Source organism: Leiobunum rupestre, chromosome 8 (genome assembly GCF_980474605.1).
Source record: "Leiobunum rupestre chromosome 8, qqLeiRupe1.1.hap1, whole genome shotgun sequence".
Classification (NCBI taxonomy): domain Eukaryota; kingdom Metazoa; phylum Arthropoda; class Arachnida; order Opiliones; family Sclerosomatidae; genus Leiobunum; species Leiobunum rupestre.
The window spans coordinates 14771455-14784742 of record NC_143391.1 but is presented as its reverse complement, the minus strand read 5'-3'; positions in this window follow the sequence as shown (position 1 = coordinate 14784742).

The window sequence follows — 13288 nt, the reverse complement described above, 5'->3', positions numbered from 1 at the left end:
AGGAAGGCTCTATAGACATTGCCTTACTTCAGGAACCATATGCAATTAACGGTTGGGTAATTGGTCTACCCATGGTAACAAGGGTTGTCTGTTCCCAAGACAATCCAAAGGCAGCTATAGCTGTCATCAACCCTCAGGCACAAGTGATCGTACTCTACGAAGATTCTTACATCGTGATGGTGGATGTGATTTTGGGGAATCTAAGCTTATGCCTGTACCGGGCGATGACAATGAATTCCGAATGAATCAATTAAGAGTGCAGTATGGATGAAAGGTAATCTTGTGTGGTGACTTTAACGCCCATCACGCGCTTTGGGGATCAAAGCACCACGATGAGAGGGGTACGTTGTTAATTGACTTGTTCAACTCGTTTGATTTGAACGTCGAGAACGATCCGGGTAGTTTCCCGACATTCTGGGATGTTAATGGTGAGAGTTGGGTGGATCTCACGGTCTCCAGTATGACAATTGCGAATAGAGTAATTAAATGGCGTGTCAGCAACTAGGAGAGCTGCAGTGATCACTAGTACAGTTTCTTTGAAATTGGTGATCTTAATTATCCTGGAGAATGATTCGAATGCAATTCATATCAAAGATATTGATCATGAGAAGTTGCAAGAAGGTCTGACTTGGAGAGGTTGGTGGAGTCTCCTCTCAACAATGAGCTTGAGGTTGACGCGTGTGCAGTTGAGATTAATAATATCATTATTGAGCGTTCGAAAGAATGCTCAAAACTGCGTGGAAGCAAGGTGTATAAGTCCCCTACCTCGTGGACGAGCGAGCTCAGTGAGAACAGGAAGAAGTTACGATCGCTCAGGAGGAGGTTCCAGAGAACCAAGGACCAAGCAGCCCGGGAGGCGCTTAAGGTCGAGTACTGTCGTTTGTCGAAAAGCTATAAAGCTCTTAAAGCTGACTCAAAGCTTAAGTCCTGGCAGGACTTCTGCACAAAGGTTTCAAGGGAGGATCCTTACTCCCTAACTTATTAGTTGGCCACTAAGAAGGTCAAGTGCAAGAATGCATTACATTGCATCAAAAAACCTGATGGTTCCTTAACCACAGGTATTGAGGAGACGTGGTCTACTCGGTTGGATACTCTATTTAAAGAGGACTCCTTAGATGATGATGAGGAGGTTCACACGACAATAAGGGAGTCATTGCACGAAGACTTCATGAATCCGAACGGTGAACCGTTTACGAGCGATGAGGTTTTGGAGACCATCAACTCTTTTAAAAAGGGCAAGGCTCCTGCACTCTAAAAAAGGTTGAGTTAAAAAATCTGGGCAAAACATATTTTGACCCATATTGAGGGTCAATTTTGACCCAATTTTGGTTATTATGGCAATTTTGGGTTAGTTGGTTTTAAATTGGGTTATTTTGAGATTTACCACTCCAACCATACTTGGGTTATTTCTTACCCAAAACAAAGTAGAAAAATATAATTTCGTCTGCTGTGGTTTCTACCTTTGTCAATTCTTCGATTTCATTCGACCTAAAGTCCCGCCAAATTTTAACACTATATCACTACCAACTGTACCGGCCGCCGGGCTTACACGCTAAAACAATAAAATAAAGAAAGTTCATGTACATAATGGTAATTTTATTTTCATCTCTAAGGAGTATAATAGAACTTCATTAGCTAATTGGATTAAATTAATAAGCTATAGCTTTTGTTCTAAGTAACAAATGTTTTTAATGTAACAATTGACCCAAAATGGGTAGAATTTGACCCAACCCTTTTTAGCGTGTGGTGACGATGGTATTTCCATTGAGCTTTTCAAGATCGTTTCTTAGCTTGCCCAGTATTGTTTGTCAGGCTTTTCAACGCTTGCCTCAGAATGGGATACTTCCCAAAGCTTTGGAAGGTTGCTTATCTAGTCTTTCTGTATAAAGATGGCAGAGACAGGCAAGACAAATTGCTTAGCGAAAAGCAATATGGGTTTAGACAAAGTCGGTCCACGACTCACTGTTCTACCAATATGGTGAACCGCATCAGGGATAACACGGCAAATAATTGTCATATCAGTCTGATATCGAGGGTGCTTTTGACAATGTGTGAATTCCAGCAATCTTACACGGTTTAAGGAACTTAGTGTCCAAAAACTTATACGTATGTTAACTATCTGAAGGATAGGGTGGCAGTGGTGAGGCCAGGCAGTACCTGTTTACAGAGAATACTGACCCACGGCTGCCCTCTGGGTTCATGCAGTGGGTCTCTGCTATTCAATGTGGTTATGGATATGGCACTGAGGATTGAGTATCCAGAGGATTCTCAAATCCAGGCTTTCATGGATAACTTGCACTCAATATTTTGAGGCACGTTCAGACGTGCACTCGAAACCACGGGTAAGGTGATAGTGGATAAGTTGGTTGAGTGAAGCCAAGCCTATAAGCTGAGATTTTCCATACAGAAGTCGGCGGCAATCACCTTCGCCGCAAAGATCGTTATGAAGAGACTCCCAATCTAAAAGATGGGAGTGGTCAACATTGCTAATGTTGACAAGTTGAAAGTTGTCGGTGTCACCATCGACAACAAGCTTACCTTTCTTCCTCACCTCGAGGAAAATAGTGGCCGGGTGACAAAGATGATGCAAAACATTGCTTGTTTTGCAAAGTTTGAGTGGGGCCTCGACCATAAAGCGTTAATGACTATCTACAATGGGTGCATTGTGAGAGTAGTTGCTCACGCTTGCGGTGCTTGGTGGAAGAGCACGCAGAACAGTGTAATATTGAGGAAGTTAAGCTCAATACAGCGAATTGCTGCCTTACGTATAACTTGTGCTTGCCGGACTGTCTCGAGCGATGCGCTAACGGCCCTTGCTGGTATACAACCGTTAAACCTGGTTGTGAGTCAGGAAGCTGCTGTGTTCAGGTCCTTCAGTTTTAGAGAAGACAGCAAGCACTGTGAGGTGGAGTTACAAGGTGCATGGTAACTACCTCCACCCAGGTGACCCGTGGGAGGACCACCCAGCGGTCAGGGGTATTATAAACATCAAAGAGCAACTACCCAATGGTTATGGGGTAAAGGTGTTTACTGACGGTTCGTTGTCTAGTAGGGGTACCGGAGTGGCATTCGATGTGTATAGGAATGGTGTAGAGGTCTACAATGTGGTCAGTCGCATTAATGGAAAGGTGGATGCGTTTTCTCTTGAGATCTTAGCAATACATGAACTTATTTGCTTGTTAAGGACGCAAGGTCAACGTCCAAGTGATGGTGCAATGGTTTTTACGGATTGTCTTTTTGCTATTAATGCAACAACCAATTATAAAAACAATCATGGCTTATGCCATAAAATCCGTAAGGTTTTTGAACGGATGTCGACGCAGGTCACGTTTACTTGGATAAAGTTACACACTGGGTGTGTAGGTAATGAAAGGGCTGACTTTCTTGCAGAGCACTATGTTCGTAATTGTCCCAAAACGAACCATTTGATAAGAAGACCACTCCAAGCGGATGGGCTTCAAAATCTGGATAACGAAACGATCAACGACTCAGAACGTGTAATGCGTTCAGTCGTTGTAAATTTTGATGAACTCGCGAGTGAGTCGTGAGTAGATGTTGCAAGTATACGAGTGTATACTTAATTTTCTACGTCTCTTAGGAAGTGATTCCTATCTTTGTATACAGGTCAGCGGCTCGGCCGGGACAAATTATGATAAACCCCTGTAATGCTTAGGCGGTGCACGGGGTATATAAATACAATAGTCTGATGTACCCCTATACCTACCCGTTCCTACCCCACTGACTGTCAGGATAGAACATTTGAAACAAGTGACTTACTAGACGTGTGTTTTTATGACCATCACCGTAGTATAATTCTTCCATCTTGGACCGATGTTCACGCCTGAAACGAGGCATACTTAATTACTGAAATAAGTTGAGATCATGATTTTAATATCGGTGACTCCGCACTTAAAAGGAAACCTCAAATTAAACGAAGTGCAAATTCAAAAAACACTTTCGGAAATTGTTTTTTTTCTTTCAAAATTAATTACCAATAAAACAAAGTAAAAAACGTTCATTTTAACAGTTATACAAACATTACAATTTAGATACGTTTCTTTCTAAATTGGTTGTGAAAAGGCTTAGGCCACCTCTTACCAACTTGTTATTTTTCATGACCTAAGAACTCAGTGATAAATTGACCTATTCCGACCAAACCAAATTCATTTAAGGTTTTCGGGTATTCTCTACAACTTGTTCATTGACAGTTTTCGTCAAAATAAAATTCCAAAACCGTGAAAAATGTCACTATTTTCCCGAATTTTACAAATAACCCGATTATGTACATCCTGAAATTTCACATGTCTTGGTAATATAGTTTTTGAGCAAAATGCCTGGTGCCATCAAATTAACACACCCTGTATAATAATGATGAACTGAATACCGTCTTTCAATTAATAAATGCGTATGCACAGCCTTGTATGCTTAAGCGATTCGATTACTTAAATTATGAATTGGATATTTTAAAGGCGTGGTTAATTTAGCATTTTAAAAGGAAATAGAGATAATAATGAGAAAATAAATGGGACAAAAATCAAAAGGAGGGAAGAGAAACGTTTGCGCAATTAATTTAGAATAATTAATAATAATTAATAAATAATTTGAAATATGCACTCTATCTTCAACTAAATTCTATTTGAAGCTAAATTGGGCTTTTTAATGAACCTTGGAAAATAAGCACGAACCGTCCAGCCAGCTAGCCGTTCTTGTAACTAAATAGCTTTAAAGATAAAATAAATATATTTAAAACCGCTTTAAGTTAAGGCCGGATCGTGTAAGTTTTTACTTCTAATACTAAGCATTGATTATTTGAAATTAGCTGACTTTTAAAAGTATTAATATAAATATTAAGATGATTTATTGTAAAAACGCCATTTTTTTCTACAAGTGGTGTTACCATTTTAATTGCCTCATTAGATTGAAAAAAATGTATCAGAATTAATAAAAACGTTTGAGATCTATCTCATGCAAAGTTCGAAATTCCCGTAAAAAATGGAGGGCATTAATAAAGGTTCTTCTCCCAACAAAACGATTTCCTAACGAAGAATGTCCCTGCCAAACTCTGCTCTATCCTTTTTATTTAAAGGAAATATAACTTCAGTTGTCGATGAAGCTCCTAAAAAATTGTTTTCGTTATCGTACTTTCGAAGCTTCTTTTTCGTTGTCTTTTTATTTGAAAAGTCCTATTTCCGTCATCCACCCGTCTTATATCTTTTTAGCGGCGTACTAGAATTCGATTTAGTCTTGTTGGTCTCATTAAAAAAATAAAAAATATCCAAGTATACGAAAGGGTTTCAAAACAAGGAGTTTCATCCTTCCCAATTCCCCCTGGTCCGCTATTTGAGCCCTCAAAATAGCTCCAAAAGAACTGGGGAGGGAGAGAAGGACACGTGATACTCCAACGCGTTGACAGACAAAGATGCCACTTTCATTTTTATATCAATGAACAACATCTTTCTCCTTTTGATAGCTACGCTGTGCCACGATAGTTAAACGTTTTTTCTCTCGACGGTTTCCTTTGCTGTAGAAGATATTTGAAAAACTACCCAATTTTTAGCTTTGGAGAAGTATGCATTTTGTTTTTACGTGCAGTTTAGTTCGTGTATCTTCTGGCTGACATATGACGTGGCGAAACGCATACTCACTGAGACAACGTATCAGACGAAGCAGACGGTTTGTACCCCAGTGGGGTTCGAGACCCGCTTTTGTCTTTTTTAAGCGAAGGACGTTTTGAAGGTTTTTTTTAAAATGCAGCAGCATCGATGGGAATCACTCGATAAATTGTCGTAACGCGCAACTTAACACGTAATAGCTTGGCTTATCACAACGCACTTTAGCCGCGTAAACTTATCACCCTGGAGACGACGTTGAAAGCGTAACGCGTATGAATGTCCTGAATTTGTATAAAAACGCCTATCTCTCAGAGTAGTGTATTTTGAGTATATAGGGTGGATGAAGGTGGCTGGGAATTTTTTCCAAAGGACGTTAGGGTAAAAAGCAGTGGCTCGGGAGGGAAGTCGTATTTAGGCGTCGAAATATAGGGGATGATTGATTCGGAGAAATCGTCCCTAAAACGGCGGAGAAAGAATGAAAAGGCGTAAAAAAACTGGAATGTATTCTCCGAAATGCGTACGAGCGCTAAAAGCTGTTGGATGGATATGAAAAAGTTTCTTTTCCGTCAAATCGTATAGGTTTCAATGCTGTATGCCGGAGTCATTGCGCTTATAAAGAGCAAAGTGGAGGGCTGGAGAGTGGTGGAGGGAGGACGAAATAGTTTAAGAGCTTTTCTTTCATTTCAATTTTTTACGCGACTTTTTCTAATGGTGGGGTATCAATTATATCACGACTCGCTCTTTCCTCGTCCTGATTCAAATTTTTCGCCCACGCTCCATTTCCTAATTTCCCCTCAAATAAAACGGGCCAAAGAGAAACGTAAATAATGCCAGTATTTTCGTTTTCCTCTGAATCACGCGGTTCCTTTAACGTTGGTGCGCTTGGAACAGGGGCGTAATTTTTTCTTTTACGACAAAACCACGGCAAAGGATGTGCTAAAAAAATAAAATTATATTAACTTCTTCACGGAATAATGAATCTAATTATTATATTTTAGGGATTACTATTTGGTTCATTATGTTTTATGTGGTTTGACGAGCTTAGGAATGAGGTTAAATATTTTTAGTGTACTTTCGAAACATTATTTATTTAATCAGAAGTGGCGTGGATAAGAAACTTGGAAAATTACCTCGAATATAAAGTGGCATTGCGATTCTCATAAATCTTTAACCATAAGGTTAATTTAATACCTTTAAATTATTCACGAGTAATGTTGCGCGGTAAATATTATTGCTAATGAAATTTGAAAACTAGGAAATTATAAAGGTTACGGAAACTTAATTCCTTACTTCTTCAATAGACCCGAAAAAAACAACACATTTTCTGTCTATGAATTTTTAAAGAGAGCGTCGGGAAGAAGTAAAAAGTATCATTGGAATATTTGGTGCTCTGGGTAATTTCTAATTAATGTAGCGCGTGAAGAGTCGTTATATTGAGCCTCGAACGCTTATCTAAATCGCGGCCAATCTCGTAGCGCGCCGGATAAAGCTAGAGAGGGAGAGAGCGCGCGTATGTTGAAGGAGAGGGAACCACTCGAAGCTTCGCTTTCTTCCATCTGGCACGAACTGATACCGAGCTAAATAGGTTTGCGAGCTCATGAAACTTTAATCTTTTGATAGCGGGCGGCGTTCCCGCTCTTGGCAACCCAGGCTGATGGCGAGGCGTCTGAGGAGGCGAGCTTCGGGACGTGGACCGCCCAGGAAATTGCGTTTCCTCGCCGCGGGAGTGTTCTTTCGTTTTACCCGAAATTAATATTCTGGAAGCATTTTTCGGAACATATTTCGTTCGACTTATCTTCAGCTGAAATAAGGTTGGAGCGGAATATTTGTATAGCGAGTTATTTAGCAGACCTCCAGCGAGCGTGCCGTCTGCCCAGAAACAGCCTAGGGGGCTCGTCTCCTACTCCTCTTTTTAATTTTACTCTTCTTTAACAGTGTACTCGTCTTGGAAGAAACTGCATTTTTTAAATTACCATTGAATTATTGAGTTTGGTTTTAACTTTAGTTATTATTATTTAAATTCCGAGCCCGAAATTAACCCATTGTTTAAGTGTTTTATCAGAAGTATATTATACATCCTTTACAGAGATAAGTCGCCGTCTCTTGTTACTGCTAATGTCTTGACGCTGTTTAAATTCTAAATCTTTAGAAGTTTTATATAAACCAAGGAATACCTCCGCGTGTGGTTTCATACCAGAGTGACCGGGAAAAATCATATCACCTCGAGCAGGAATCGAACCTACGACCTTTGGGTTACCGTCCCAACGCCACTACCACCGGACTACCGAGGCCACGAATAATCCAGCATCGGACACCCAATTTATGAATGACTCGATCTGGTTCAAATGATTCATTCCTAAATTGGGTGTCCGAGGCCTGAGTAGTGGCGTTGAGACGGTAACCCAAAGGTCGTAGGTTCGGTTCCTGCTCGAGGTGATATGATTTTTCTCAGTCACTCTGGTATGAAACCACACGTAGAGGTATTCCTTGGTTTAAATAAAACTTCTTATTGTATTAATTCCTGCGAAATAACAAATAACGAAAAAATTAATTATCTACATCTTTAATCGGTTGGCCGGAAAAATCACCAGTATTGAAAACTGCTTCGAGCCTGCTGGTTTTATAAAGTCTAGAAAGAAGCTTAATAAATATGCAAAGAGATTGTGGTTAAACTACTTTTGAAAATTAGCGTTTAGCGTAAAGGTAATATTTAAAAGTTGCATCGCATTGTCTCGTATTTATTATTCAAAGAAAAATAACGAAAAATGTATCATCTTTGTTATAGCCTTTTTGAAGTTAGAGATGCGTAGTTAAAGCTCGGCATAAATTTGAAGGCCTTTTATTTGAAGGCCTTTTAAAACATGCGCGGCGTCTCCTTTCGGAAACTTTGTCGCCGGTTCCATTTTGTTTCATGGACTTCCGTATAAGCAAAAAAGGCTATTTTCTTGTCTAGGAACCTCCGAATGAAGTCGGGGTGGCTCGACGCTATCGAGGAAGGCAGCGTATCAATTCCGAGAGAGGCCGCGGACGAACGAGTAAATATTTTTCCCGCTGCGAGTGAGCGGAGGCGGACGATGTCGCTCGCTTTCGAGGATGAAGAGAGAAAAAGGAGACGGCTCCAAATTATAGGCCGGGATGACAAGGCTTAGCTGATATAAATATAGCTCGCTTTATAAAAGAGGGCGAATGCCATGCTAAGAGGGTCGTTACAAATGGCTCGGAAATCGCCGGCGCTCTATCATAGACGCGCGCGCGAACCGGCCTTGTCTTTATATAGCCTCTCTTCCTCCGGGTGTTGTATCTCTCTTTTCCGTGTCATCCCAAATTGAGAACTCGCTCTTCCCACCGCTGGCCATTCCTTCGCGCGAGCTGGCCAAAGCTTTTAGTAGGTGGGCGGTAACCGGGTCAACCCTTTGAGATTAGTCTCGAGAAAAGGAAAGGAGCGAGGGGGAGTGAGAGAGAGATAGGTACCGTATCCAGCTTCGAGTAAAAGACAGAAAAGAGCTTTTACTTCCACCTATACCCTCCCTGAAGGAGTAATTAGTCAATTTCTAGTTTTAGCTCGCGTCAGCGCGGGCTTAGGGGGCACTCTATGAGAGGGGATTTTGGAGGAGAGAGAGAAAAAAACGATAACGGCGCGTTAAAAGAAAACCTGGCTGCATCGAGGAAATTGTACGGATTAAAAGATGGAGAGGAGACGGAGGGGAGAGAGATAAGATTTCGAGCTGCTTCGGAGACAGGGACGGAAGTAATTGGAACTTGGGAAAATGGCGTCTATTGATTCTCCGAAACGGAAAAGATCACCTTCAGACTTATCCAGCGGAGAAAAAAATTCCTTCCGTAGTTAGTTCTTTTTTCACGGAGCCGTTAATATTTTGAGGTTAGCGAGAAATTCGAAATCCAGATTAAAGTCGTTCCCTTCTCTTTTGAATGTACCAACTTTTATCTCTCCTATCCGTATTGACATTTTGTTGTAATTAGTTTTTGGGGATACCTTTATCTAGAAAGACGAATGCTTTTTTTTTTTCTTCGGCGGGATTTTGGCCAAGGTGACATCGTATTTCTCGGTGTCAACGGGATTTTACGTTTTTAGTTATCTATCCGAGTTACTTTGTTTCAACCGCGTTTAATACAAAAATTTATCCGGCTATACGTTTCTTCAAATTGAGCTCTATTCACGAAATTGAATGACGTTAAGTGATTTATCGTTTCGTTTGAAGTCTCGCTTTTAAAGGGAATTTTTATCCTTTACATCCCCGCGGGGGAAATTCACGGTATCCGTTCTAGACCGTGTAATTATTGATTTACTGGGCGGAAATTATTTTCCATTTAGATATCTTTTGAAAACGGCTCCGTCCTTGTAGTCTTCCGCGGCTCCTTATTAAATTATTTCCGCTAAATTATATGGCAAGTCTGCTAAATACATTTTTGCGCGTCGCATTCTCCTGGAAAAAATCTGGAAATGAGAGGGAAAGTAATTGAGTTTCGGGTTAACTAGGAATACAAAATTGTTGTTTGAAACGGAGTCAGTTCTTCATACCGCTTTCCCGGAAAAAAAAGATAAAAATAATTAAATTACGCTCCTCCGAGACTGGATTGTTGGTTTTTTGTTTAATTTAAACTTGATTGTTTTTATTTGCGCCTTTTTATCTCAGTCGTATTGGTATTGTGTTCAGGTAAATGTCTAATTTTATGGACTACAAATTTATTATTGGACTACTTAACACGGCTGTTACCGAGTTTTTATTTCCTTTTTAGGTATAAAGCTAAAAAACATTATTGTTTGCTGCGCGCGAATTTTTCACGTTCGACTGGCACTAGAGGCATGGCTTAGCGTAATATATTATATAAAGGAGCCCCCGCGTCTAATGGTCGGCCTCATTTTCTTTTAGCCGGTCCGGTGACACTCTCGGATGTAGCGAGGTCTGGGACTGTTGGTCTAAGCTTTAATCCGTGGCGTTTTTCCCATCGCGAAATCGTACGTGGCGTCGAGAGCAGGCGATGTTTTTCTCACGAGCGGCTCTTGACTCTTCGGTCTCGTTCTCTTGGCTGGATGCTCTGAGGCTGAGGGGCCGCGGTTGAGGTCTCCTGGCCAGGAAACTCCCATTTCCTCCGTCAATCCGTTACCCGATCAATCTTTTTGAGAGCATCAATAAGGGAAAGATAAGTTTTCGACTCGTCTCTCGGTGCGCTCAGGAAACGACGGCCGAGTGCGTGGACCAACTTGGGAATATTTTGTAAGACTACTACCGCCAAATAAAACCCCTGTTTGTCGCGTTCGCAATAAGGAAAAGAACTAAATAAGTTTCGTTACTTCTACTGATTCGCTTTTTTATTCTTACGCCCCTTTGATAGCGACGGCCGTTTTTACCTTACGTTTACCTATGTAAAAAGGAAATTTGACTCCCTTTGCGAGCGATATTGATTTTTCAATCGGATTCACTCAGATATTCTGTAAAAATATTCGTCCGCTATATTGGAGTTATTATAAAGTGAAGAACTTCGAGACTGATTTTAAACTAAAAATCCAAACTGATATTTCTAGACAGAGATGGGGATTATAATTGAAAAAAATTCCTTCATTTCTTCTCTGATTATAAGACTCAACTCAATTACCCCGTTAAAATATTATTCGTTCGAACCTTGGAATATTTCTCTCGATCGATATTTGACCCCTTCTCGGTAAAGACCTCAAACCGTTCGATTTATGGTATCCCAAGCGGCCTAGATAGAAGTCCCAGTAGGAATCCAGTTCAATTTCTATCCTTTCCGCGGCCCTGTCAGTACGCGCGTGTTAGGGTCGAGATCCGCCAGGGACCTAGGTTCCGATCAAAAAAGCACGTATCCCCTTTCTTTGTAATTCATTTTGGTTCCGATCCCATTAATCGAAACCTAATAAGCTGAACGTTCGCAGCGCCCGACGCGCGCTCTTTTAAAAGGAACGGAGGCGAGTGGTGACCTTCTCCGGACAACCATTCTAATCGTAATCTAATATAAGGCCACCAAAGAGCGAAAGAAATCTTGAATAACACTATTGGCGCGTATAGGGAAACGGGGTCTCGTTTCCGTAGCTGTTATATACTTATCTACGCCATACTGGCGTTCTATGGGGGCTTTTGGCGGCGGACATCTAACGATATGGGAGGGAGGTAGCTCTTTTATTCCCCATCTGCTCACTTCCTTTCGGTTTTTTGCGCCATCGCCATCTTTCTTTTTTCCTTGTCATTTGGACGAGAACTCGCCTAGATTGAAGCTCTAATTCATGGAAGGAAAGTAGAGAGACCCGATAACATCCGCGTATAGGATAGCGCGTGTAAGGATCCCGGCCGAGGCTGGCCCAGACCCGAGGAGAGAAATGGTGCTCCGTGGAGAAGAAAAACGCTAAAAGCGAATCTCTCTCTCTCTCTCTATAGGGTTTTTTCTCGTCCTTCCCCCTCATCCTCTTCTCTCTTCCCACTCTTGTTCCTCAAAATGCTCGAACGATCTCGGTGGCTCTCGATCGGTAAAGTTCATGACCGATTGCGCCCGAGATTCGACTAGACTTCCAGGATTTTACCCTTCCCCTCGTTTCGCGTACGCCAAAGAAGGAAAGGATCCGATGCTTCCCAGAAATAGATTACGATAACAAAAGGCCCAGTGTCTCAGCGCGGTTTAAGTTCGATCGCGACTTCGTTCGCTATCTCTAATACCACGACCATCACCGCTCTTATTTATAGTTAAATTACGGTATTGTCCGACTGACTGGAGAAGATTTTGACTGCTGGTCTTTTGATCCCTGGCTTATTGAGGGAAAAGGGAGGGGGCTATTTTTGCCCCAAAATAGCGGCCGAGACCCGTATTCTTAACTTTAAGAGAAGGTTTGCCCCAGAGAGGTGACGACTAAATTGGATGGTATTAAGAAGGGCCTTAACAGTCTTCTCGACGATATCTCTCTGAAGGAGTTGAGAAAGTTGGGTTACAAGAGGGGCAACCACCGCCAGTGATGAAACGGTGTGTTAGCCCGGTATCTGATTGCGTAGTTGTGGCCCCCAAGAGCCGTCTTAGAGCGCGCCCTCATTCCGGGTTCTTACTAAACCCGCTGGAAGAAGACGAGAGTTGGAGAGAGAGAGAGGAGAGGTTTGGTTAACTCGGGCCCGCCGCCGCGAATATAAGCCTAGCGTCTCACGTCAGCCGTTAAGCGATCTTGGCAGCATCGGTACTTAGGTACTTAATGCCGGTATTTGGCGTATTTTCTACGTCTATTCAACCGGTTTTATCACATTATTGCTCCGAAGATAACTTTCTCTCTCTGGATCTCTCGCTCCATAGTCCCCGCGAAAGGAGTTTAGGCAGTAGAAGGAGGAAATAGCCGCTAGTCGTAAAAGAACGGAGATGGGTTTACGCCTTTTAGGTTTATGGTTGCGTCCACAATAGATCAGCGCAATAGCGGCTCGTTTCTCTTTCTTTAACAAGAATAGCCAAAGCTTGTCCAACGATTCGCTGCTTTTTTTACTTTACGTATACGGCATCTAGAAACGCGCGCCCTCTATCTTTTTGAAGTTACTTCTTCGCTTCACTTTTTTTTTCACTCCCCGGGTAGACTTTATCGGGCTTTTCGCCACTCGAGTTAAGTCATAAAGGCGTGGTTGACCGTTTATTCGTGTCTGGCATCCCCGTTGACCCGGCCCAACTCTATT